Source organism: Canis aureus, chromosome 26, assembly GCF_053574225.1.
Source record: "Canis aureus isolate CA01 chromosome 26, VMU_Caureus_v.1.0, whole genome shotgun sequence".
Classification (NCBI taxonomy): domain Eukaryota; kingdom Metazoa; phylum Chordata; class Mammalia; order Carnivora; family Canidae; genus Canis; species Canis aureus.
Genome location: NC_135636.1, coordinates 36,405,045 through 36,432,908, shown reverse-complemented (window position 1 = coordinate 36,432,908; position 27,864 = coordinate 36,405,045). Strand labels below are relative to the sequence as shown.

The 27,864-nt window shown below is 43.5% G+C and overlaps 1 protein-coding gene and 1 long non-coding RNA gene across 15 annotated transcripts in view; one reads left to right on the top strand and one right to left on the bottom strand.

The window, feature by feature from the left end:
* PTPRT (protein tyrosine phosphatase receptor type T) overlaps window positions 1–27,864 on the top strand; it is a 1,037,422-nt gene that overhangs the window by 98,910 nt on the left and 910,648 nt on the right. The gene's annotated exons all lie outside the window — the stretch shown is intronic.
* Window positions 637–5,134, bottom strand: LOC144298839 (uncharacterized). 2 transcript variants are annotated; one of them, XR_013365718.1, is made up of 2 exons: window positions 4,473–5,134; window positions 637–706 (listed from the first exon to the last, which is right to left on the bottom strand). It is a non-coding gene; the product is annotated as an uncharacterized LOC144298839 (long non-coding RNA). The 2 variants fall into 2 exon arrangements; XR_013365716.1 differs by having other exon boundaries at window positions 4,870–5,134.

The following is a 27,864-nucleotide window of genomic DNA, read 5'->3' as shown; positions in this document are numbered from 1 at the left end:
TTATCTTCTGCATCCATGCAGAGCTCTCCCCAGAGGCTCAGCACTGGGAACAAGCCTGAGAAAAAGCTCTGGGAAGGGGCAGAGCCGGATGTGTGCTTGAAGTCAGCACATTCTTTCTAGAGAGCGTTGACTCTGGGCAGCACCTTGATAGTGAGGCCACATTGGTTCCAAAATGTGTCAGGAGAGTGGAAGAAAGGATGCCCTTCTTTGATTTTTTTAGGGGTTTTGACAGCCTGGGGTCTGACCCATGGCCCCAAACACTTAGCTGCTTGATGATGTGATTATATGGAAAGCCTAGAATTGCAAGCCCCAATGAGAAATCTAGTCCAGCCCTCTCATTTTACAGGTGAGGAACTAAGTCCTGGCACATTCTAAGAGTGACTTCATTGCTGTTCAGGGGGAGTATGGGAAGCGGGCTGACTTGACCAGATCTGGGCTCTGCCTCTGAACAGATGTGTGACTTTGAGCAAGAACCTAAATGAAAGTTTGGATAAATGCACAGGCTTCATGGTGTTCTGCTGAGGATGAGGTGTGAGGGCTTATTCAGTGTTACTTTCCTTCCTCCCGCGTCAAGTTGAATGATGGACATATGGAACTTGGAAAGAGTGGTGTACAGATTGCCAACAAGCAGGCCGGTTTCATTTTCCTTGCCTTTAATGACTCAGATTGTTGGAGATCCAAATCATAGGGAAACATATCTCTTACTCTGAAAAGGAACATATGGTCATTAAGAGACATTAGAAAAGTTTGTTTAGTTTTTGCTTTTATTTAACAGTCTAATATCAAGCAGTAGTTTAAGTGTGTGTTGGCAGGTTTTTATTAAAAGGATTGGTTAAGTCGATTATATTACAGTCATCTGTAGAGTTTCTTGGCCTTTTTTTCATGATCACCCCCCTCAAGGAGTCTTTTGGACAGTTTTTCCCCCTAATTGCCATTCCCCCATAAAATTTTAATGCCCCAGATATGCTGTATGTTTATATATCTCTGCTTTATACATCCTCACCCCATATCCCTCCCCAAGATTTTAAAGTGTGTGATGTTTTGGAAGAGCCCAGCAGTGTCTGAAGGCAGCCTCACCAAGTTCTTACTGTCCTAAAATAAGGACTGGTACAAACAGTTTTGAATAATACAGGGAAATGTTACACTAAGTGAAGGAAATGAGAGAAGTGGATGGACACAAAGTAGGATCTACAATATAATGTATCTATTGTACATTCAACATAAAAAAATGGAAGTCTTTGTTAAAAATGGAAGTGTTTCCTATCACTAGGTAGCTGATTATATTTTTTTCCTTTATATTCTCTATTTCCGCCTGTTTTTTTCCTATAGTGAGCATAGCTTCTCTTTACATTAAGACAACTATTAGCAAAGTAAGCAAGTGCTGTTGGCTCCTGCCCTCTTTGTGGATTTGAAAGGACCTTCGTTGGTGGCAGAGAGGCTGCCTGGAACGTTAAGGCAGTGGGGCTGTTGCCTTTTTGAACACACAGATGGTCTTTTATTCCTCTTGACTTCTTCAAATCCATTGCTGCCTTGATCTTATGCTAGGGGACCACACCTGGACCATTTTTTGAGCTTGGTGGAAACTTAAAAGGATGTGGGCTTAAGAAGATACAAATTCCAGAATTAAGTACTAATTAAGTTCTTGGACACAAATCACTTCACACACTCCACTTAGAGGATTTGTGTAATTGACTGAGGAAATAGTTTGAGGGGGAAGAGCATTTCTTTTCATTAGTGTTCAAATGAAGTGCAAATTATAGAACTTGGGCTACATATTTCCTAAAGATAGAAGCTTTAGAGAAAGGAAGAAAAATTAGGAACGGAACTTAGTTTAAAATCAGAAACAAATGCAGTTTGGGTAGAAAAGTTTGGACAATTTTCTCCATGGATAATTTGAGAGCAGCCAGCTAGTGCTGGGTTGGAAATGACTTCTTTTTTATTTCCAGAGCTCAGGTTTGCAGCCGGATTTTATTTTGTGTTTATTTCACATGCAGCTTGGTTCTGTAATAAAAATGTCTCTCTAGGCTAAGGAGGCCATGTGAATATTTGAACCATGTGTCAGAGGCCTGCAAACCTACTTTGAGGAATTAGATGTTAAATGAGTAGAGATGGCACCTGTGCTTAGGTGGACCAGGATCAAATTACAAGGGTTATTAATCTGCAGACTTTGGGGTTTAGGATGATGACCAGGTGAATCAGCAACTAATTTCTCCAGCATAATACATCCTTGCACAATTATAGCCAATGCGTAACTATAATGTCCATGAGGTCGTTATATTAATTTGTTGCAGGGATTGTTTCTTGGGCTCTTAATTGTGTGAATTTTGCCTCTGAGTCTCAGAAATGTTGACCGGTTTCAACAGGATTGGAGCTGTTCACCCTAACTCAACTGAAATAGATGAGTGCCAGCCATGCCAGCCATTCCACAGGGATGGAAAAGGCAAGCCCTGATCTCAGCAAACTTAGTCCGGAGAGCTAGATCAAATGTCCAGACCAGTCCATGCAAATGGGGCCAGGATGCATGAGCTACTGTATGGTGTAAACCAGTGGAACCCATGGAAACTGTTGCAGTGGGACAGACAGCAGCTCTTCTGCATCAAGCTGGTTGCTTCCCTGTGGGAAAGAAGCAGTTTTCAAGGGGAGCTGGAAAGAGCAGATTTTGTTTAGTATGAACTTTCCTGTTAGGGGTTGGGTTCTCTGCAGGCAGAACTGGAATAGGAAGCCCATGTCAAAATATGTCATATAACAGAGGGAGGATTTGGACTGTGATTGTCATGTGGTTGTCACATGACAGTTACTCAGGTGGCTTGTTTAAACACAACTTCCTGGGTCCTAGTCCCAGTGTTTCTGATTCAGAAAGTCTCCAGTGGGGCTTGAGATGTGCATATCTAACCAGGTTCCCAGGAGAAGCCCATGTGATTTGTGGTATGGGGACCAGTCCTTGAGAGGCACTGCTTGAAGAAGGGGAGATCAAGGAAGTAGGATCATATTGACCCCACCTTGAGGCAAGGCAGGGAAGACTTTTGTCCCCTGTGCACCCTTGTGTCCATTAGTCACTGGCCACTGCTCTGTGGTGGAGATGGGGAGCCCTAGTTTGGTGGCGGGCAGCTTTGTAGAGGAGAGAGCAGCTGGGAGTGATTCACGCTTGGGGAATGGTCACTTCCTGGTGGAGATATCCTGGGGCTGTCAACTGGAAGCATTCACCACATTGTTCAAGTTTGAAGGATTGGGAGAGGTATGCATACTAATAAAATCAAGAACAGAAAACACAAACTAGGCGGGGCTGTTAAAAAACACCTGTAGGCCGAATTTGGCTCAGAGGCTGCCTGTTGGTCACTTCTGGGCTACAGGTTTTTTTTCTAAAACCTTTTTGAAGAAGGTATCTACTGGGGTTGTTGGATTTCTTCTGAATAGCTACCTGAAGTTGGTTTCAGTGTGTTCATCTTAGAAGCCCATGGTGAGCTTGGTTCTCCAGAACATTTTCCATGGCAAAATAGGATGCTTTTCCAGCTGATATTGTATAAATCACAGAGAGGCTGCTGTCCACAGTCTCCCATACTGGAGTAACCATTATGCAAGCTGTCATACATGACTAACCCATTATTACAGCCCCAGAAAAGCCGAGGGACTCCCACCTCATTTCTGGGGGAGCCCATTTCACACCTGAATAGCTCTTATTTTAAAAAGTCAGCCTGATACTCATTACAAACTTGCCTTTGCTAAAAGACATCCCACTGCTTTTCGTTAGGCATCCCTCTGCCCCCAACAAAGTCCCTTCCTTGTCATACCAGAAATAATTCTTGCTCGTCCATGGTGCTTACCTCTTTAGTTAATAGTATAGAGGAGAGATCAAGGGTGAATAAATAGAATGTGGTTATATTATTTATTATAGCCTTTTTGGATTCCCACTTATGGTAATAATGGCAAGTCAGATTCATTCTGTTTCTAAGGAATCAATTTGCTATTATATGCCAAATGTCATCATTTTGAAGTTAATGTAATACTGTAGAGGATTTATTGCTGCAAATAGAAATAGTTATAGCACTGTCCAGTCAGTAGCCACTGATGCCAGAAGGCCCTGAGTGGTCGTTATATCCAGCCACGACTGTTCCATATACTGGCTGGATTGACAAGTTTACAGAGGCGCCCAGGACTCATCGAGCATGACTCTGCTTTGGAAGTGAGCTCAGTCTTGGAGCTGGGACCATGGTTGGGAGAATGTGTGTGTTGGAGGCTGTGTGTGCCATCCTTTCAAGCATGGGGGTGACTGAAGGCCAGGGAGGGCAAAACTCACAGCTTTGGAGTCTTATTTCCTTTGGGTGCTGAGCTATACTGAGCCTGTGCATGGCGCCACTTACTTAGCAACCTCAGATTCTCAGAGGAAAAGTCAAGAACCAGGAGGTAGATTTTGAACTCTACTGCTACATACAACTCCAGTGCCTTTCCACGAGTTCCTCTGGGCTCCTTCTCACCTGGCCTGTTTCTGATCCTCTGCCCACCTCTTCTTTAATATTATTTCTGGCTGTACTTAATCTCCCTGCCCTGTAAAACTAGGGATTCTTCATCGTTTGTGCCAGTTCTTTCTCCTCTCTTCTCTCATGGTAATACCATTGCCTTAAGGATGAATCCTGCATCTCTTTCTGTGGCCGTAATTTCGCTCTTAAATCCCAGTTCAGCAATAGCTTCCTGTTAAATCCTTTCAGTTGTCCCACAGGTGTATAAACTCGGCAGGTGGCAAATGGAGTGCCCCCCTTTCCTAATTTGCTTTTTCTCCTTTATTTTTAATTTTGATTCATGGTGGCATCTTCCCCCAGACACCCAGGGGTAATCCAAGGACTTCCCTTTTTGTAAGTATTGCTAGGTTCTTGCCTGAAGGTGTATCTTAGATGGTGTCACTCCTCTGTTCCAAAATCCCCAGAGATTGACTCCTTAAAAAATGATGTATTGAGTTGTAAGAGAATTTGTCGAGGTGAAATTCACACATCCTAAAATAACCATATTAAAGTGAGCCATTGAGTGGCATTTAGTACTTTCCAAGTGTTACACAACTACCACCTCTGTCTAGTTCCAAAACCTTTTCATCACCCCAAAAGGAATTCCTGTTCCCATTAAGCAGTTTCTCCTCCATTCTTCTCTTCCCCCAGCACCTGGCAACCACCATTCTGCATTGTCTCTAAGAATTTACCTCTTCTGGATATTTCATATAAATAGAACCATACAATATCTGACCTTTTGTGTCTGGCTTCTTTTATTTATCATGTGTTTGAAGTTCACCCATGTCTAGCATATATCAATCAGTACTTAGTTTCATTTTATGGCTGAATAATATTACAATAAAGCACAATTTGTGTATCTCTCCATCCTTTGGTGGACATATGTGGGTTGACTCCACCCTTTGGCTGTCGTGACTAGTGCTACTATGAACATGTGTTTATGTATTTTATGGCTTAAAAATATTTCTGTAAAGGGCCGAATAGAACATATTTTAGGTTTTGTGGACCATAGCGTCTCTGTCCCAACTTTGAACCCTGCCACTGTAGCACAAGAGTAAATGTGTATTGGCTGTGTTCCAATAAGACATTATAAAAAGATAATGAGGGGCCAGATTTGGCCCAAGGATCATAGTTTTCTAATCTCTACTATAGAACAAAAGGAAGCCCCTCTCCCTAGAACTCATCGCCCTTCTGGATTCTCCCTAACTTGCTCCCACTCTTTGCCATGTCCTTCAGATGACACAAAATAGAGGGGACCACAGGCACAGAAGGTGGAATTTGGGGCTTTGTTGGTGGAGAGAAAAGAGGGAAGTTGTGATTTGGTAGGAGTAGGAGAGAAGCCAGAAATAATCCTGGGGTGGGAGGTGGTGGTGGTGGCAAACTCTGATCTCACAGCCCCTCTGGGCTTGAATGCTAGGTTGATAGATTCTTACAAATTGTGCCCGTCTGCCATTCTTCTTCGGGCAAAACTTGGGCTTCCAGACTTTCTCAGATTTAGAAAACAGTGTGGATATATTCCTGTATCATTGTTACGGAAATGCTTGTCATTGGAAGCCTTTCACAGAGTCTCTGCAGTGTTCTTGGGTTAATCTCATTTTCAAATATGGAAGGAAAGAAGTTCATTGTCTGGAACATATCCTCTAAAAGAGTTGTAATTCACAGAGCTTGCGGAGAAGTGCTCCTGTAGGTGACAGGAGGCCTTCGGGGACAAATAAAGAAACATTTATGGATGAAACCTGAGCTGAGTCCTTCTTGCATGAGCAGGAAGCCATCTGGGTGACACAGACTGTGGTGAGTATGCGAGTGACTTCGTCCTCATGCCTTACACATGCACCTGCCATTTGTACATTTACGTAATTCTGGAAGGAGAGACTAAAAGAACAAAATGCCAGAATGGGAAACATGGTTTCCAGAAATCTTTTGTTGGATAGAAACCCTGGCTTGTAGCTGTTTTCTTTAAGGCCCATGCTTGGGAGGATAGAGGGATACACAATGGCATGGTGGACTGGGAGTGATAGAATCAGGGAGTGCAGCTCTAGGCCTGGCTTTCTTGCTGGCTACAGATGGTACCTCTCTGGACAGCTCTGCTTCCCCGTCTCTGAAGTGAGAAGTCTACTCTGATCTCTTGGGCTACCCCTGGAAGTATGAGTCTGCTTGTCCCAACCAGCGTGGATCTAGGAAGCAACGCAAGGTTTTTCCTCTCTCAGGGCCATTCTGGCCCATTCTGTGTGCACACAAATCTCCCATCTCAGATGCTTTGCTACCAACTTGTGTGAGGTTTCACCTCACCTTAGCCTCAGGCTGGTAAACAGTATCCTGGTTTATTGTGCAAAGGTTAACATTTCTCTCCTGCATGGTTCTGGGAAGTTTCATTTTTCTGCCAACAGATCTTTGAATCCAGTCCTTGAAAGCTGACCAGGATGCTTCTGGGAGACATTCTCTGTCCCGACTAGGGGACATACACCACTGTGTGATCACCACAGTTCGTTTCGCCTTCTCATTCTGAGCCATAGTGAGAATACATTCCTAGACCCTCTTGTCAAATGTGGGCACATACTGTGTTCTGGTCAGTGGAATGTGGAGGACTATGGTGATGTGTGTATATATACCACTTTTAGGCCTGGCCTGTAAATCCCTATCACATGTGATTTCTCTTCTGTTCCCTTGACTGTAAAGATACTGAGGCTATAGGGTTTGGTGGAACTATAGGAACCTGGGTCCATATATCTCTGTTGGACTATTGTATGAATGCATAGAGAATGTTCATTGCCTCAAGCAATCAAAGTATTGAGATGATTTGCGATGGCAGCTTGCCCATTCTTCCTAGTGCACCTGCTCTGTGGGATGCAGAAGGAAAGGAGATCCTTTGAAGATGTTTCCAGTCTAGGGCATAGCTCTTTAGAAGCATGGTGAGGAGGAGAGGAAGCTTTGGCCATGAGTGAAGGATCTTCTTCAACAATGGGTACAAGCCATGTCAGCATGAGAATAAAGGGCCAATCTAAAGACTGGAGGGTCCAGGATGATACATGCCAGCTTTCAGAACCATGACTTAGTCTAGAAATAACCTCTTTTATTTTCTCAGCTTAGCGCTGGGATTTTTCCTGCCTATTGGATCTTGACATTTCCCATTAACCTTTTCTTTGGGAGACAATGGACAATGGAAAAAGCTGTACTGAGAACCTCATGATAAGCAGGTGGTGGGTAATTGAAGTGTTACCAGTGGCAGCTAGAGACATGTGGACTTCCTGTTTAACACTAGCTGGCTCCTGTCAGCCCTTAACTTCTGGAAGACTTACTTGAACTTGATGGTTGTGGGAAGGAAGGGATGAGGATGCCTGTAGAGAATTCACAGGTTAAAGCAGGGGCTCTCAGGCTGAGTTACATGGATTTTGATCAAGAAATATTTATCCTGCATGGCTAGATGTTGGTATCCCTTTGTTGTTGTTTTTCTCTCCAGAATCATTTAATGGAGCTTTTGAGGGGTTAACTAAATAGGAGGAAAGTTGGTTAGGAAAGGTGAACTCTTGGAACAGACCATTTTGGAGTCTGAATAAAGTAGCAATTGGTTTCCTTCACCCCTCCCAGTGTGGGTGACAGAGGAGCTGTGTTCCACACAGTCATTCAGGTACACAGCTGTGCTTAACTGCCCAACTGTAAGGGATCCTGGGAAGTGTGGTCTCATTGTGTGCCCAGGAGAAGGAGGAAATGATGTGGGATGAACACACAGCAGTCTCTGCCCTAGGAGGGAAGTCACTTTTAAGAAAAGTTGTTTGGCCGCTTGAAAAACTGTTGTTCATGAGTAAAATACATGGAAAGGCAAATCATGAAACAAAACTATCCTGCCATTAGCAAATTTCATTTCCTAAAGAGTCCAAGTGGGACTGTGTTGCAATGAATCTTTATTTCCAGAGACTTCTGGACTGTTAGGACAGGAGTCAGGCTGGGGATGGAGTATAACACCTGGGAACTTGCAGAGCTTCCTCTTGGGTTGAAAAGTCATGTTTCAGTGGCCCTGCCTCCATGTTAATTCTCTGGAGCCTTCTATATGTCTTTAGAAGGCCCTGGATTCCCTAGCTGTCATTATGGAATAATAGCTCTGAGGCATTTCTGCCAAAAGGGAGACTGCTCGTGACATTGGGTTGATCTGTTCTAATACTAAGAACGCACTGGGAAGAAACCAGCATAGCATTGAGCACTAGAAGTTGGCTCCTTGGCAGGCTAAAAATGGGACAGGGATGCTCCCCAATGAAGGTGGTTAGAGGCATTTACTGAAAGAGGGGTTGACAACACCTTTGCAGCTTTGAGCCCAGCACAGCATGGCTCCTTTCATTTGTTCCCCCTGGAATCTCCATTACTGCTGAGTTTTCAGTAGCCTCCCACGGAGTCTCAGTTCTACCAGGAACCTGGAAACTTTCTCACTCACCTTTGCTCCAGCTCTAGAGAAATTGTTTGAAGGCCTAAACAGAACTGAACAGTTTGCTGCAAAGCAGTTTTCTGAATGTGGAAGGAGGTGACCAAAAAACAAGATGAGCTCACAGATTTAGTTCTAAAAACTATCAAAACCAGATTGCTATAGATAGGAAATTTGCTGTGATGACCTGTGTCTTATCTCTAGAGAAAGATACTCTTAGGAGAAAACTAATACAAAGGGATTATAGAGTCCAGAATTTTTTCCCCCTAATGACCTTATTAGAGAAATTATACCCTGGATAATAATATAGTAGAAAGCTCCCCATGGAGTTACTTAGAGTGAAATTCTGATTTTTGGAGAAAGAAAATGGTAACTGTCAGCATTGCTCAGGCTTGAATTAGTCCAAGATTCCATGGCCCATATTCATATATAAACAAGAATTCTTTAATCTACATTCATTTGGTATTCATCCTTGATTATCTCTTCTAGCATAACATTAAAATGATTGCATGCCCACAAGAGTGTGTGTTGGTTTCCAGCAAGAGCTAATGGCAAGGAACATTTAGCAGTTTGAGATCTACCCAGCAAAGTGAGGTAGAGAATTGAAGCTGTTACTTAGATTATTATTTCTCATTATTATTAATTAACATTAATAATAGAAGCTGCTGTTTATTGAAGGTCTACTCTTTTCTCAGGTGTTTGGCATGTATTATCTCCAGCCCTGACAACAGCCTAAAACCAAGGCTCAGTTGTGTTAAGTGGCCTTAACAGGCCTTCCAGGTCACCAGCCAGGAAGAGACAGAGATTCAAAACAAGGGCTTTTGCTTCTGAAAGCTTTTCTTTGTTTTTGCATAAAAATATCAGCTTTAGTCCCATCCAATAAAATGCACACTTTCTATGTGTTCAGTTGGAATTTTGACAAATGTGTACACTCGTGTAACCACCACCTGGGTCAAGGTGTAGAACATTTTCATCACTTAGAAATTTCCTTCATGCCCCTTGGCAATCCTGCCTCTCATCTCCAGCCCCAGGCAACCGATGACCTGATTTGGGTCACTGTAGATTAGATTTGTCTCTTTGAGAGCTTCCTAGAAACAGAATCTTGCAGTATTTGCTCTTTTGTGTTTACATCCTTTTTGTTCAATGTAGTGGTTTTTTAAGTGTCACCCCCATTGTTCTGTGTATCAGTTGTTTGTTCATTCAGGGCTGCAGTGTCAAGCTCTTACTCTGTATATTTTGGGCAAGAGTTGAGCTCTTACTCTGTAAATTTTGGGCAAGAGTTCTCAAGTTTTGCCAATACCTTTACAGTGAAGGGTGGGAGACAGATGTGGAGATGAGATTTGCAGATGGGATTTCATGGGTCTGAAAATACCGGGATGAAGGAATACCTTCAATTCTGCAAGTTTATCTGTGAAATGGTGCCAGTGACAGAGTTTATGCATTTATTGTGAGCACTAAAGAAATGAAAATATGTAGTATCTGTAACTGTGCTGGACATGCTGCAAATGCTCAGTAGATACTAGCAGTTATCATATTCCAAACTGAACGTTCAAGATGAGTGTCTTGATGGTGGACTCAAGGTGGTGTGGATACTACTTCATAGGAGCAGAGCTGCCTGGAGCCCATTAGTTGAATGGAGCGCATCCAAACACATCCTCAACAGATGACATCTGGTGGCTTGTCTGGGCTCATGGTCCAAAAAGATTTTGAGGAATTGAGTGTGACAAGTACCATGAAAGTCTCAGAGATAGCTCAACTGGAGGCAGAATAAGTTTGATGGTTAAGACCTCTGACCTCTGTCATGAGATTGTGGGCAGATGCATCTGGGGGCTGTGTCAGGGACCAGGATTAAGGGACAGAGAAGGCACTTTCAGAATTGCTGGTGCCATCCCAAAATACAATGGGTTGTTCCTGAAAGAGAAAGAGTAGGAGTGTTCATTTTGATTCAAGCATTCCATAAGCATACATGGAACCATCTGTAAGAACCACATGCTGCATCAGGTACTTTCACGGACTACCTTCTCTCTCCTCTTTCCTAGCCATCTAACTACTGAGCTACAGAGATATCTAGATATTTAGATCTTAACAATTAAATTTTTTTCTGACATATAATTTACATGCATTTAACAAGCTGTAAAACCTACAATTTTACCAAGATACAAAATGTTTCCGTCACACTGGAAAGTTCCATTATGCTCCTTTCTACCTAGTCGTTGTCCTCTTAGGCGACCATTAATCTGATTTCTGTTGGTTACGTTTGTTGATTCTGGAGCATCATATGAATAGAAATGTACATTATGTACTGGTTTGTGTCTAGCTTCTGAGGAGAACGTGGAAGGCCTTGTCAAGTGCTAAATGCATTGTGGGCACTGGGTGATGATATTTTAGTGAATGTTCATAGAATCTTCACAATAGCATCAGACTGTAGGTTTGCATGAGTCATGCCTGGAAGTGGCATTGTTCATCACTTGCATTCCCATTTCACTGGCTAGAAGACATTTCTGGAGGTGGACTCAGCTTCAAAGTAGTGGAGTTGCGAGTGTGTGGAAGGATCGGAAGATGTAGTTCTTGGTGGTCATCCCATCCCAGGGCAGTGCTGTACCACCAAAGAGGGAAACCACACTTCTTTTTTGGATGAGATAGCCATCCCCAGTTAGACTCTGTCCAGGTTAACGGTACCAACAGCAGCGTAATGGATGAGGATCCAACAGTTCAAGGTCTAGATTTGACATTGCTTGTGTAACCAAGGCATGTCATTTCCCATTTCTGCATCTCTGTTTTCTTGTGTACAAATAGTGAGTTAAATTAGGTAACACCAGAGGTTCCTGTCTAACATCTAACGGTTTTATGTTGTGTTCAATGTATTGGTCTAAGACACATTGAAAAATCTCTCTGAGATCTTGGCTGAAGGGTAGGTTCAGTAAATCTGGGCTAGTCTGTTCAGCCAACTGCACATTTACTATTACCCACTCATCTTTAACCTAGTGGCTAAGGGAAACATAAGAAATCCTGGGACCATCCAGCACAACTGTTGGAAATAGGAATTTTTTTGACAGTTTAGTCATGAGAGCAGTAAATTCAGCTTCTGATAAATAATTTACTTGGAGGACTGGGAAGCTAGTCTCACTGTTCTTGTCCAGCTTGCTGCTTGAGAAATACAGATAATTCTGGTCATGCCAGGAAGGAAAGAAAAAATAGAATTTATCTTCTTTGGTCCTTGACTACTCGTCCTTTGTTCTACTGCCACCATTTCAGAGAAAGCCACATATTTCTGTTGGATGGAGCAGTGAACACTTTGCTTTTCCACTCGGCCTGTTTCTGCACAGCCCACGATCACCCATAGCACTGTCCATGGGAGTCACAAGAGGTACAAATGTTAGTGAGAACATTCTGATTGACACTGTTTCTGTCCGGGTGACCGAGGAGGAAGGGAGAAAGCCAAAATGCCTCCTCATTGATGCCCCTCTCCACTACTGGACAGGAACTGAAGGAGGCCCAGCCACACCTGGATGTTTCCAAGTCTGGTTTTGTTCTGGGCTTTACATTTCATTTCTTTCATGTCTCTGAAGTTGCTTTTCTACATGCCCAGGGAACAGAGCAGCCTGGCAACACGTTTAGTTCTTTGCTGTCTGGGTTTTCCGGGGTCGATGAAACTTGGATGCTCATTAAGATTACTGAGCCTCATCATTTTTAATGTTAGGCCCAAGGTAATATTTAATGAGGCTGAAAAATATATTAATAAAATTGCTTGTAGTAATTAGCAGGAAATTATAATGGTCGGGTGATGGGGAGATTTTAGAAATCAGTTAGGAGTGATCAAAACCAATCTCGAATGTCACTACTTATTATTTTTTGCTTTCAATCATCATGAACTACACCTTTGCATTTTTATCTTTGAAAGGAAAGTCTTTGATTGGGCTCATGCATATTGCTATTATTTCATGTTATTTTGTTCCCTATGGAGTATCAGAGAGAGAGAGCTAGCTGGGTCTTTAGAATTACTTGTAAAACATCGTATTGCCCCTGAGAGGCTGATGGGATATTTATTATATCTATCTTTAGGGTGTTTATTTGAAAGGAGAGGCTGTCAGAAACTGGAGTCCACATGGGCTTCTCTGAACGGGACACAAGAACAAGATGTATCAGTGGGGCTCACCAACCCAGAAAATATAAATGATAGCAAGACACTGAAAGCTCCACAGATTTGGGAGCGACAGATCTGGGACCAAGGTGTTTTACGATCAAGGCCCTAAAACCTTTGTAACATCTCTAGGTTTGACTCTTCTCTGAATCCTCCTGGAAGATTCCAGGAAGACAGGGCTTCCTATTATAAACCTGGTTGAGGCTTGAGCTGAGCTTGTGGAGGGTTTCCTTGTCTGTTATTCCTACTCAGACTGGGGAAATGCAGGGGAAAACCTAGAAGTGGCAGAAGCTTCCAGGATCAGAAACAGTAGTAATTGGTTGACTCATAAGATAGGTACCTAGATTATTGGGAGATGTGCATTCATTTCCTCCTGTTCCCTCTGTCCTTGTCTTGTTCTCTTCCTGCAGCACATTTTCACTGTAGGCTGGGTGCTGCTTCTGGGAATGGAGTGGTAAGCAGATACAGCTCTGGTCTTTCAGAGGTTTGCCCAGCAGCAGATAGTGAATGGTCATCTCAAGCCATAGGGGCACGAAGGTCATGAAGGTGTTGGATAGTTCAGTGTTGGAGGGGAGCAGAAAGGCTTGAACTGTCTTGATGTTAGAGTGATATTTGTAGGCAAGAAAGGCAAGGCAAGCATTCTAGACAGGGAACTAAGATCATAAACAGGCAGGAGCAGAAGTGTGTGAAAGAGTGCAAGATCCATGGGGCTTCACGTAGCTGGGTAAGGCTGGATCCCTGGGTGTCGGTCATGGCAGTGGTGGATGATGCCAGGGGTTGCTTCAGTCTTTTGGACAGTGGGGATGCCACCAAACTATTTTATTTATTTATTTATTTTTAATTTTTTAAAAGATTTTATTTATTCATAGAGACAGAGAGAGAGAGGTCGAGACACAGGCAGAGGGAGAAGCAGGCTCCATTCAGGGACCCTGACGTGGGACTCGATTCCGGGTCTCCAGGATCACACCCCAGGCTGCAGGCGGCACTAAACCGCTGCGCCACAGGGTCTGCCCTCACCAAACTATTTTAATACGTCTAACCAGCTTTTCCACTTATGGCCTCTCCCTCCTCACCTGTAATGTGGGAATCCTAAAAGATTGGGAGGATTGGCTGAAATAACCCATGTAAAATGCTTCTTGGAAAGCCAATAGCATAACAGAAACTCAGTAGATATTAGGGATTATTGTTATCCATAGCTGCTGGCCCAGGGAGATTCCCTGATGCGTACAGGTTCATAGAATCAGATGGTGGCAAAAAAGGTCCTTACATCCAAGTCTTTTAGCTCCTGTCTCCTTGACGTGTTGGGAGTGGGAGTTAACAGTTTGCAGCCAGAGCCTGCGAAGCAGATCTAGACCTGAAGGAAGGTGCACCCTGCCCCTAGGAGAGCAGAGCTTTCCTGTCCAAATTTCCCAGGAAACACTCGACAGGAATATATGGGATGTGAGAAAGCCTCGTGTCAATGGTATAATTTAGGATTTAAACACAGATACAGCATGGTCTCGATTATCTGTGATCCTGCTGGCTCTGGCAGGAATTTAGTTTCACATGAGGAGCACGTTCTCCAAAGCCTCGGGTTTACCTGTCTGAGATGTTTGGTTATAACATAATCAGGCTACAAACTTTATACTATTTATTATACTCCTGTTACCTACCCAGTGCCCCTTGGGAAATACATTGATTTTTTTTTTTAAGACCTTGAAGTAGAGAGATAGGTTTGTGTATTCGTTTTGAGGTATGTATGTGTGTCTCTGTGAACTTCTCTAATTTTTTTTTTTTTTTTTACGGGGCCCTTCATGAATTCATGAATCCTAATTAGATAAATAAATGGACTCTCATTCCTTTTCCAAAGACCATTAATCTTTCCTAAGTGCACGACTGGCAGGAAGTCGAGACGCAGAAATTTGGATGTGTACCCCACAACCTGCTCTCTGCAATGCGTGGGGTTCTAGATCGAGGAGGGTGGGTGCTGAGAGATGGTTGGTTGTCTTTTCCCATATTCCTGGGCTAGAGGAGGAGATGGGGATGAGCATGGAGTGTCGGCCTCTGGGCAGAGCCTGCCACGGACTGTTCAAGCACTGTTTCGTTCTCCTGTGTAGCTCTTGCACCTCCGTGTGGATGGCTGCCACTGCCACTCCCGCTGGTGTTAGGAGTCGGGTGCAGGTGTTGGGGGGGAAGAGCGGGGGGTGGCGGCGGGAGGGCAGTGTTACCTGTGCCGGGAGGGCGGTGGCTGGGCGGGCAGGAGCAGATGCCTCAGTGAAGGTCACCTGCTGAAAGACTGCTGTTGGCCGGCGCCCTTTCTCCCTCCACGGGACCAGGGGTGTGACCGGGCTTCTTCACATGTCACCAACTTTGTCACTTTGTTGATCGTATTTGCCTCTCAGTTGTGGAGCAGATGGCAAAGTATATTAGGAATTTACCATCACCAGAAAAATGGAAGTAGAAACATTTTTTTTCCCTAGGAGAATTCGGGAAAATAATGTCTAATATTCCTGGACGCCTCTGTGGGCATCACCGCCACCTGTCCTCCTACTTCTGGAGCCTCTCTCCAGTGTCTGCTTTTTCCTCCCCATGGCCACTGCCTGGGGTGGAGGCCTCATCCTCTCATGCCAGCCAGCCAGCCAGCAAACTGCCTTCCAGGTGGGCTCCTCTCTGCGTTCTGGCTCCAGGCTCTGGGCTCTCGCTGCCATCACATGGCTGTCTTTCTGTGACTGGCTGTGCCACCCTGGTGCCCACACCCTTCCCCGGCTCCCCACGACCCATCCTTAGCCTGCCTGAGGAGGGCCACGGGACCAGTCAGCCCCTGCCAGCCTCCTGCCAGAGTTCCTGGGCATCTGTCCACCCCAGCCCCCCAGCCTCCTGGCCTTGCCTCTGCTGCGTACTCTGGCTCCCTGCACCTGCCCATTTTCTCAGGCTTCCCTTCCCCACTCTCCTCAGTCTGTCTGTCCTCCCCCACCCTTCCACCCTTCTATTCTGACCTCACCCTGTCTGCCTAACTGACTCCAGTGAGCTCTTTCCTCTTCCTGGGCATGCTTTCTGTATCCTCTGCTTCCAGGCTGAGCCCAATACCCTTGTCCATATCCCTAGATTCTCTTTACTAGTTTCACACACGGTCCACACAATTAATGACTCGTCTGTTTTGCCCACCACACGTGGTGAGTCCTTGCAGAAGGGATCATGCCTTGTCCATCTTTGTAGCCCTGGGACATGGCAGGCTCGTGTTGTGGCAGTGATGAGACTGGTAGTTCGGGTTTGCCCAACAGTTCTGCATAGGGGACAGAAGAACTGCTTTTTATGGAATTACTGTGGGATTAATTGAGGTAGTTCTTGTAGAACTGTACCTGGCATGGAGCACATGAGCTGAATGAATATTAGATGCTGTTATTGTTCCTTGGTTCTAGAAAAATGCTGGATACCAGTAAACTCTTGTTAAATAGAAGGACTAAGTGGTTGAGTGATATGCATCATTTTGTTGAATTCTGATCTCTAAAACAGATTAATGTTCTTAATAAAAGAACATTACTTTTCCCTTGTCCCTTTTCTCTCCAAACTTTATTCTTCTTTTCCCCAAGAGCGAAGAGTTTCTCAGACGTTAGCCAAACACTGTACTTGCTTAAGCAACCAAGAATGCTTGGAAGAGAGCCATTTTGCCCAATAAGCTAATAGAGTCAGGATTCACCTCCCTGCTGATTGAGTGACACCACATTTCTCCCCTCTTAAAAGAACTAAATGGCCTATATTTCTTTTTTAAATTAAAGTGAATGAAAATGAATTTCACAACTCCCCTGGAGGTGCCTGAAGACACACTGGGATGTCAGATAAAAAAGTTGGGAATTGCTGAGCTGAAGCACAGTAGTCATGGGATCCCAAGAAAGATGAAACACTAGAAGCATCCACAGTGGAGGCGGAGGGAGAATCAAGGAAAACAGCTAGATTATGAGGCCAGGAGATGGGGGGAGTGGGAGAGGGGGCATATTGAAGAGAAACTGTCAGTGACTGATCTTTAGCTTCCATGAAAAGCAGCAAAACAGGTCTAAGACGTGCTAAATAATTGCCCAAGAATTATTCCTGGCCGCCCTAGAAATGATTCCTTACTATGCAAAAATATTGAAAGCAGAAGGGAAATTATTGTTTTGAGCTCAGAAATTTCTCAGTTCTCTGACTTTGCTAACAAGATTTGAGCCCATTATCCTTGTCTCACTGTGAGCCTCCGTCAATAGCAGAACTTGTATCTCCTCAGGGATTGTCTACTGAGTTCATTTGGTTTAACAAGTGTTTATTGAAACCTGAGATGTGTCTAGGGTCAGGATCAGAACCATTCGGCATGCCAGGGTTGTGATGAATGATTCTTTGGACCAGAGGGAGGTTCCTGGCGGGATGATGGGAAACTGTTGGAGAATGGCTGGTGAATGTGCCATGGTCCCCCCGCTCAGCTCCAGTGCCTTGAGCCATCTCCATGGGCAGGACTTCTTCAATGGCTTTTTTAAGTGTTCTGCTAGGATAAGATGAGGACTGGCTGCTGCTCCCTGCATTCCCGGCACCTCCAGCCTGCTTTGTTGCCAACTGCGTGATTGTCTTAAATCATGAAACAGAACACGTCACCCTGTTGGCTCTGCATTGCACCTGGTTTCTACCTGCACCTGGAATGAAATCCATACTCATTAGCATGGCCCTGCATGACTTGGGCCCTATCACCCTCTTAGCCTGGTTCTTCTCATCTCTGGACTTTGTGCTCGCTCCTCTCTTTGGAATAGCCATCCCTCAACTCTGCACAGCGTGGTGCTGGCGCTCCTGAGGTTTGGCATAGAAGACCTCACTTAGCCACAGAATCGAAATTCCCCTCCCCTGCCTCCTGTCTTCTGGAGCATAGTCTGTCTGTGTCGTCGGTACTTGTTCTTTGCAATACTACTTGTTTTCTTACTCTTTCTTCTCTCACGAGATTGTGAGCTCAGAAAGGCAAGGGCCTTCTGTTTTGTTTCCCCCTCTTGTTTGTCCCAGTATCTGGCACACAGTAGGTCTTAATAAACTGTGCCTGACCTTTCCATGTATTGGTGGAGTCAGGAGTGCATAACACCGATGGAATAAGGAAGGAATTTTAGGGACAAGAGGTATTATGGAAGGCACTCTATTAACTCAGGAGACTGGGGCCGAATCCTCTGGCCCCTCGGGACGTGGGTAGTCTTTTCTGTAAAAGAAATTATGCTCAAGGATCCTCCCTCCTGGCTCTCAAAATTCTTTGAGTGTAAAAGCTCTGAGACAGAACAATTTATTGATTGACAGCTCTTTGGCCTAAGCCTGCCCCAGAAATGTTTTCATGAAGAGACGTTGCTCACTGCCTGCCTGTCTCACGTTGACGTTTTCAAGCTTAATTAGAGGCTGTTACCCCTTCTTAAGTAGTCACACACCAGACACGCCAAATAACCTTAGCACCGAGTGCTGAGATAGGAGAGCGGAATAACAATTTGATTTCGGGTAGTTGAAAGCCGAAGGCCTCTACAACACAGTTGTTCACTTCCTTGATTTAACAAGTTAAGTGAGTTCTGTAGGAGTTTTTCTAATTTGTTCTGTAACATTTTATTGAGTCGTCTACACTGGCTCCGAAGCTGTGGGAGGTACGTCCTATTGAAAAGGCTCCCCACCACTTAGAGCAACTGTTAAGAACATCGTGCTGAAGATTTTTACACACTTTGCTGCATTTAATCCTCCTTGCAGCTCTGTGGGGTGCATGCCGTCAGCATGTGAGTCCTGTAGGGCCGAAGCCCAGACTCAGATGGGCCCCCTCAGTTGTAAGGTTGCATGACTTTGAGGTGCTGAGGCAGGACTTGAACCCGGTCTCTGATTCTGGTTCTGACTGGTGGCTGTGTAGCCCCTCTTCGTGGCACCATTCATGTTTTCCTTTGCCTTCTCAGGCCAATCTCATTGGCAGGCACTGTCACCTCCAGCTTGTGGGGACCACTCGATCCCCGAGTCCGCATGTGGTCACTTCTGGTCAGCTGTCTTCCATTAGTTCTGTCCTCTCCTAGCCCCTGTCTGCCTGTGGATGTGCCTTGTGCTGAGCTCCCTGAGTGGGTTTGCTTGGTGGTCTCCTGTCAGGCCCAGAGGGTGTCCTGGGGTCCCAGATTCCACCTCAGCCTTCTCATGTTCAGGCTCTAAGGACCAGACTCCTGCTGCTCTACAAGATCTTGCTTCAACCCCCCTGGACCACTGGAGTCATAGGGGGCGCCATGTCAGGCATTTCCGTTGGCTCTCCTGTTGGGACCTGTTGGAAAGGCCCCTAGGATCCCCTCAGCCTGGCACCAAAATTGGCTAGACTAGGGCACGTGAGTAGTTATTGCTGGTGTAATTGGTGGAAGAAGGGAGAGAGAAGCAGCACCAGTCGTAAAACATGAGATTCCGTGAGCCTGTCAAATCTTACCTACCTCATGGCCTTGGGACATGAAAGCACTCTTAGCGAAATCCTGTTCTTTGTATTACTCAGGCCACTGTCTCACTGGGTGACCTTGGAAGGGTGATGTTTCTGCTGGGGCCTCAGTTGACCCATTTGGTAAGTGGGAAGGCTGGACTGGATAATTTCACAGGTCTGTGGCTTGAGATCTCAAGGATAGTTCTGGGACTTGCATGCACACTCAAGGTGTGTGAACCATGGTGTGTGATTAGGAATGTGAACACTTCAGGCAAGGAGACTTGAGATGGGATTGGCTGCCTTCAGGCTATGCTGCCTTGAGTGAACTGGTTATAAGCTTGCTAAATCTCAGTTTCCCCATTTGGGGAAGTGAGGCCAACACGAGAACCTTCCTCACCAGTAGGGTACAGGCAAAATAGGGGGAGAGACCAACAAAACTAGGTACAAAACACCCCACTGAGATGATCTGCTAGGATAGAAACTCAGAGTGGAAGGAGAAAGGGAGTGGCTTGGACCACTGGAGCTTGGGAGACATGACATATTGGAGGTATGGGCAGATGGCAGGGGCAGGAAAACAGTACCCTCCCCTCTCCCTTGGCCCAATGCAACTCTCCTTGTGTGGTTGTTCTGTACTTGGAAGAGAGGCGGATTTAGTTCTCTGTTCTGAGGAAGCTGGAGGATTCTAAAACCTGAGGTCCCTGAGGGGGACTCTTCCCGAAGTGGAGATGTGTGAGGATGAGTGCTCTGTAGTTAGGCTGCTTTTTCCTTCCTTCTTGCAGCCCAAGATTTGCTGTCCCTGGGAACCCATTTTTCATTTCCAGGGCAGAGCCAAATGTTGGCTCTGGGCAGGACAGGTTTGGCTTTAGGAGATGATGTATGGTATCTGGATGTGCTGCCTGGTTAGTAAATTATCCCCTGGATCACTGGACAGTGGGACGGTTTAAGCTGAAGCCTACCGGCTTTGTGGAACCTCCGTGTTCTGAACACTCAGCGGGAATGGACCGTGAAGGAACCGACGGCATGCCTACTGCGTGCCAGAGCTGTGACACCAACTGATCTTGAGGAGTTGTCTCCATCTGAAGAGGGGAAGGGCCTTTAATGTGTTTTGTTCTGCGTCCTCCTCCCCCACAATCCTGAGGAGCAATTATTGTACAAATGAGGAAACTGAGGCTCAGGGAGGTTAAGGGGCTTGTTGGAGCTAAGGCAGGGATTGGCAGTTGTTTTCTGTAAAGGGTCAGAGAGTAAATATTTTAGGCTTCGTGGAACATACAGTTTCTATCACATATGCTCAACCTTGCCATTATAGCATGAAAGCAGCCTTTGATGATATGTAAATGTGTTTAGTATGTTCCAATAAAACTTTATTTACAAAAACAGCTAATGGACCAGCTTGGCCCATGAGCCACAGTTTGCCGACCCTTACTTTAGCAAAGAGCCAGAGTGACCATGAACACATTTGCCCAAGTAACCATGAGTCAGCTAGGTTTACTTGCCAGAACAGGAATGATTCTCTTAGCTATTGTGCAGGGATCTAAGGGGCCGAAGGAGGCAGGTGGCACGTTACCGCCATCCCTCCAGGTGATGGGATTCCCTGAGGTGCTTTCCAACAGCTAGATGTTGCTGCTCTGGAGAAACCGGAGGCTTGTCCATATGGTCTAAACAGGAGGCTTATGGTTAAGATGGAGTTAAATGAGAGGGAGCAAGATTAGCATAATTTCCTGCTCTGTTGTCATCTTCATAAATTTTGAAAAGTCAATTCTAAAGCTAATCATACAACATTTAAGAATAGTACATTTTTAAAAGATAATTTGTATTCACTGAAATAGTACCACCGGCAGTATATAAGGAGATAGTAAAGCCTAATGTTTAAGAGTAGGGCTTTGTAATGAAGAAGATCCAGATTCAAATCCCAGTCCAGTAACACACTAGCTACCTAGCCCTATGAGGTCATTAAAGCTCCAAGTCTTGGTTTTCTCAGCTGGCTAGTGGTTTGAGTGAGGTTTTTAATCTTTCCTGCGTATTAGAATCACAGGGAGGGCTTGGTACAGTCCGCATGGCTGGGCTCTGGGGGTTCTATGCACACACTTTTTGATTAAGAAGATCTGGGTGGAGCCAAGAATTTGCATTTCAGTTAGGTTCCTAGGTAATGCTGATCCTGCGAGCACAAAGACCCCACACATTGAGAACCACAGGATAAGAGCGTGCTAAGTGTTCCAGGTCCCATTTCCCAGCAGACACAGACTGTCAGATGAGGATCTGAGTGGAATGGGGAAACATGGAGTTCCCGTTGCATCCTCAGGAAGCACAATTAGGAGCCTTGAGACTCTTCAGCTTTCAAAGCGAAGTAAAATCACCCATGGCTAGTTTAGAGGTACCCCTGGAGTAGGTCCAGCTCTCAAGAGTTCCATGAGAAGTATATGGAAGGATTGAGCAGGAGAATGAAGGAGGGACAGGGGTTTCCTCTTCCACTTTCTGAGAGCAGGAGGGAGTGCATGGAAGTTTCTTTTAGGACCAAAGACAGCAATGGAAACATTTTACTCCCTGCAAAACTAGCCTCAGGGGCTGTGTGAGCCTGCCAGTGATGCAGGGAAAGTGCTTTCTAGACTGGTTGGCATATGGTAAGGAGCCAAGAAATATTACCTGTTATTATTTTATGTACTATAAAAAAACAAAAAACCACTCTTGTTTCAGAAGTGTTTTATCATGAAAGATCCCCTCTCCCTCCTCCCCCATCCTGTTCTCTGGTGGTAACCAGCATTGGCTGTTTATCTTAGAGACATTTTCTTCATTGACACTCGTACTTCTAAATCATGACAGGCAGCCATCTGAAAGAGTAGGCGTTTTTCCGTTCCTTTCCCAATATGGTCATCATCAGTCTTTTTGACCTTTGTATTGCATAGATGAAAAAATACTTTTAATTAGCATTCAGTTATTAGTGAGGTAGAAAAATATTTTCAAATGTTTATTGATGTTTTGCTTCCCTCCCTCCCTCGCTTTTCCTGTGACTTAGCTGGTCGTACCCTTTACGCATTTTCTTTCAGTTGGTTTTCTTATTCATTTGGGAGAGCTATATGGGTGTCAAATAGTAGTTCTTTCTCTGTCGCACATGTCGCATTGCTTTTTTTCTAAAACTTTCCTTTTTACTTGTTTACCAGGTTTTTACTATTTTTTGTTGCACTGAAATTTTTTAGTTTTCTTAATTTTTAGATGGTGGAATCGATCAGTATTTTGTTGCTTTTTGGTTTTATGCCGTGATCAGAAAGACTTCCCTTACTCTTCATGAGTTTCCTTTCTTTCCTAGTACCTTTGAGATTTCTTCTTCCCTCCATCCTTCCTTTTCTTAGTTAAATCTTTAATAGGTCAGGCACTTATTTGGATGTAAGGGTGAGGTAGAGATCTTGCTTTATTATTATTTTATTCCTAGAGGACAGCTAGTTGTCTCTTTGATCGAATAACCCAAATGTTTCCTACTTAAAGGCAGTGTAGCCTAAATAACATATTCCCATGTATTTTGGGGTCTAATTAGCTTCTATTTGTCTATTTATGTGGTGGTACCATCTTGCTTTACTGCTGTAACTATATGTCTTAACATCGGAGAGGATCATAAACCCCCATAACACTAAATTTCAGAAGTTCCCCAGGTATTTTTGTGTGTTTATTCTACTGGACAAATTTTGGAATACTTTTGTCCAATGATTGCTAAAATATCTGGTTTGGATTTTGGTCAGCTCTGCATTCTAGATTATTTTAGAGACCCCAGACATTTTTATGATGTTCAGTTCTCTTATCACAAGATGAGCTGCCCATTTATTCCTCGCTCTTGTGTATGTGCCTCAGTGGGGCTTCATTGTTCCCTCTTTTAGATCTTGGTCATGTCTAGTTTAGTATTACATCTTGTTTCTTTTGTATGTGGGATAAGTGTTTCTTTATATTATGTTTTCAGATAGGCTATTGTCAATTGGTATATACTGGTATGCAACTGGTATAGAAAGATGTGGTTTTTAGGCTTTTTTTTTTTTTAATTGAAGTTCAATTTGCCAACATACAGTATAACACCTAGTGCTTGTATTTTCTATCTGGCCCTCATACTAAAACTCTTTTACGAGTTCTCATAAGTTTGCAGTTATGCCCTTGGGTTTTCAGGTAGATGATGATATCATCTACAAATAATGGTACTGTCTTCTCCCTTTTAGTACTTAATTGCTCTGTTTTAAAATTTTTTTTTTGTTTTTGTGCTAAAAAATTCCAGAATCAGGATAAATAATAGTGATGATAGCAGATATTGTTTATCTTTTTCCTGATTTAGTTATAACATTTCTAGAGCTAAATATGCCCATTTTTGAAAATAGATGTTATTTATCATTGTAAGGAACCAGAATTCTTATTATTAAGAGGTTTTTTTTTTTTAATATCAGAAATAAGTGTTGAGGTCATCTGTGGCTTTTATTCCATTGACCTATTATTTTTAAAAATTGTGTGACTAAGTTTTTAAATTTGAAACCATTACTGTAATTAACTTTAATTGGTTATGGTTTATTATTCCTTTAATACAGTACTGGATTTGATTTGCTAGTATTTTATACAGCTCCATAATCCCTTATCTAAAACCCTTTGGGTGAAATGTGTTTGCAGTTTGTATTTTATTAGATTTTAGGAAGGTGGTATGATACATACACTGTGAATGATGTGTATTAACCCCAGTGGCGTCTGGGGAAGTACCCCTTAATCAAACATATTAATATTTATGCAGCCAAACATAGGAATGCAAAGCTAAGGGGTGGTTGCTGAAGGCTAGGTCAGGTTTTCTGCCTTAGGATGAGTCCTGGAGCATCAGGGTTCATGAACCCCCAGATAAGGGTTCATATAAGAATGATTACTATGTGCTCCCTGGAAGAACAGGTGGACAGGTTTGAACAGGAAGAGGACCAGAGTCCCAGGAAGGGTGACTTGGGCTCCATTTCTCAGGAGGGTTCTGGAAACCATGACTCTTGAGCTGCCCCCAGCAGGACAAGGGGGCTAGAGTATCTGTGCGTCTGCGTTCCACAATCATGAGAGTGCCCACTATGATGAGGGTTATGAGGAGGGAGGGGAGCTTTGACAGCACAGGTTGCTGCCATCAAATGAGGCAAATCTGGGTTTTAAACTTATTTATTTTGCTTTCAGAATTTGGCATAAGAGATTGCAGACTTTGGTTTTCTCCAAGTGATGCTGATCTGTTGTTTCCCTTGTCACACTTCTGTCAGGCTTGGTAGGGGGGTTCTGTGATGCACAGGGAACCCTTCTACCTTCCTCTCGGCTGTGGGGTAGTTTAGAAAAACATGAGAATTATCAGTTCTCAGAAGGGTTTTCAGAACTAGCCTGAAAAGCCCCCTGTCATGGCACAGTTTTTGGAGGCAAACTTTGACAGATACTTAAGTTTTAAAATAGATGTTATTGATTTAGTCAAACTAGTTCTTGACTTTATATTTTCCTAAAAAATAACACCTTTCATTGCAATGTGGTTTTCTGGCATAGTTTCACAGAGTAGTTGTTCATAAAATTTGCATATTTTCATAACACACCATAAATGAAATTACTTATCTTTCCTCCTTTACAGTGAGTTAAGTTAAAGATTTTGTCTAATTCATTATTGTGTCACCAATTCCTGACACTTAAAGTACGCACTGAATATTTGCTGAATGAAAGAATTCAATGAATGTGGCATATTCACTTTCTCAGTTCCTAATTTTGCATATTTATCTTTTTCCCTCTTGCCAAAGGTTTATCTATTTTAGGGTCTTTTGAAAAGAACCAGATACTACATTTACCAATCCTATCATTTAAAAAAATGTCTAATTCATTAAGTACTTCTTTTAGCTTATTAATTCACTTCTTTCTTTAAAAAAAAACTTACAAGTTGATTGCTCAGTTCATTTATTTTCATTTTTACTTAATAGGAAAAAATCAAGGTATGCTTTTTCGTTTGAATACAGCTTTGGCTTTACTCTGAAAGTTTTAATGGTAGTTATTTCTTTTCTGTTTTGTAGATTAGTCTCATTATATTTTACTTCTCTAATGCAGTCATTTAGCATACTGTTTTAAAGTTTTTGAGTAGTTGAGTTTTGAAATATTTCTTTCATAATGAATTTTATATTTTATTTCATTGTGATCATAGCATATGACCTGTATGATTTAATCTTTACAACTTAGGTTTCATTTTTGTAAATTCTTAAAAGCAAAACTATTTTTTTTCCTTTTCTTCTGTCCCCACCACCCACAAAACTTTATGAGAAATTTGAGAAGAGTAATTCTTCCCACTAAGATTAGATACTATGGATTAGCTTGCATTTATGTATGTATCAGATCCTGTTTTTTTCTTTTTTTGAAGGTGTAATATAAACCAGCTCATTCAATTTTATAATATAGGTCATGTAGCATAAAATGTCATTTTTCCTTTGTGAACTCAAAAGGAAGCATCCTAGGAGAAGCTTCTATTCAGCCATATTTGCCTTTGTGCTCTGGTTAGGCCCCTTACCAGGACTTTAAGGGGCAGACTACTCAGTGGAACGCAAAGATTGAGTTGCTGGCTTGTGGTTGCTGGTCTGGGGGATTGCCCGTTGTGTATTTAGGATTCTGAGCAGACCTTTTCCATCCTCAGCTTCTAGACATGAGCATGAATATTACTCTTTTAAATTATGATGATGCCATGTAAATTTTCAATAAATATGTCTTATCTGGAATTTACCTCAACTGAGTGGCCTGCTGTGACCGTGGAAAAGAGAGATTTGACACTGGAGAGCAATTAAATTTGTTCAGTGGACTCCAAATTCAGTTTTCTTAGACCGTTAGGAGCTTCTGCCCTTTATCATTTGGCTTCAATATCCAGGCACCTAAGGATGCATCAGGCCTAGGCAGTTTGTTTCTTTTTCATTCATTTATTCATTCACTCATATAATCTATTATAGGAATTTCAGGTATTCTAACAGTAATTAATCCTTAAAAATCTTTTAATAGGTTTACACAGTTATCTGTAATCATCTGGTTTTTGGGCACAGACAAAAGATCATAGATATCGATGGGCAGAAACAAGGATGAATCCCACAGAACCCTTATTCTCTGGAGCCCGGAGTGGAAAATGATAGCCTGGTGGCCAGACCCAGCCCTGTGGCTGTATCTGCTTACCACCTGTTTTTATAAGTTTTTTTTGGGAACACATCCATTCTTTTGTATATTATCTGTGTCTTTTGTGCAATGGTAACAGAGTCAAACAGTTGCCATACAGACCATGTGTCCCTCATATTAAAAAATATTTCTTACCTGATCCTTTCCAGAAACGGTTTGTTGACCCCGATGTAGAAAGGCAAAGTGGAGGCAGGGCTTCCTTGCAGACCTCCAGACATACTAATGTACCTTGAAACTCCAGGTGTTGTTGCTAAGGATTGAGCCCATTTCCTGGATGGTTTTGAGGTGGGAGGTGTTTTTGTTGCCTCTCAGGTTCTGCTCACAGGGTGACATGCTAAGACAGCCCACTTCGGTCTGGACAGCAGAAGGGGTAGGGACGCTGATGGGCCTGGTCTCAGGGCTGGAGCTTGGGGCCTAAGCTCAGTCAACCAGAGTAGGACTTTGGTTTACTTTGCCTTTCATGAAATCTGCAAAATGCTTAGAGCCATGCCTCGTCTGTAGAAAACTATGTGGAATGAGTGAAAACCTTTGAGGCCCATGGGGGCCATAGTAAAGGCCAGTGGCAGCTTTGCATGCCCCCTTCTTGCTCAGACTTAGGGGATTTCTTCCAAGCAGATCCTACCCTTTATCAGCTACCTGGGCCTCCCTGGTGTTGAGGGCATGTGGCATGGTGAGTGACCAGCTGTTCCTCCGCTTCCTCCTACTCTGCTTCTTTAGCTGCGGGCCTAGGTCCAAATGCCTCTTACAGCTGGTTGACCTTGAACGATAATCTGGTAAAATGATAATAACAGTAATACTGAGCATAATAATTATTATGAGGGTAGCTGTCATTCATTGAGACTTAGCATGTGCCACTTACTTTGCCTGTATCAGGGGTTGGCTTGCAGGTCAAAGCCAGCCCATTACCTATCTTTTATATAACATTTTATTGGAGCACAGCCACGTGTTGTCTGTGGTTGCTCTCATGCAGCCCTTCCAGAGTCGAATAGTTGTGACAGACACCAGAATCTGCCAAGTCTGAAGTAGTTACTGTCAGGGCCTTTACAGAACAAGTTTACTGACCCCTGGCCTGCATTATCTGTTTTGTTCCTACACTGTCTGTGAGGTGGTACTGCCATAAGCCCATTTTACAGATAGGAGAGTGAGGTGCAGAGGTTGAATGGCCAGCATACATAGCGGGAACTGAGGATCCTTGGCTCTAACTTCCTTTCTCCTTCTTTCTGAGTTACTCTGAATTGTGGATGTGGAGGTGTTCTCG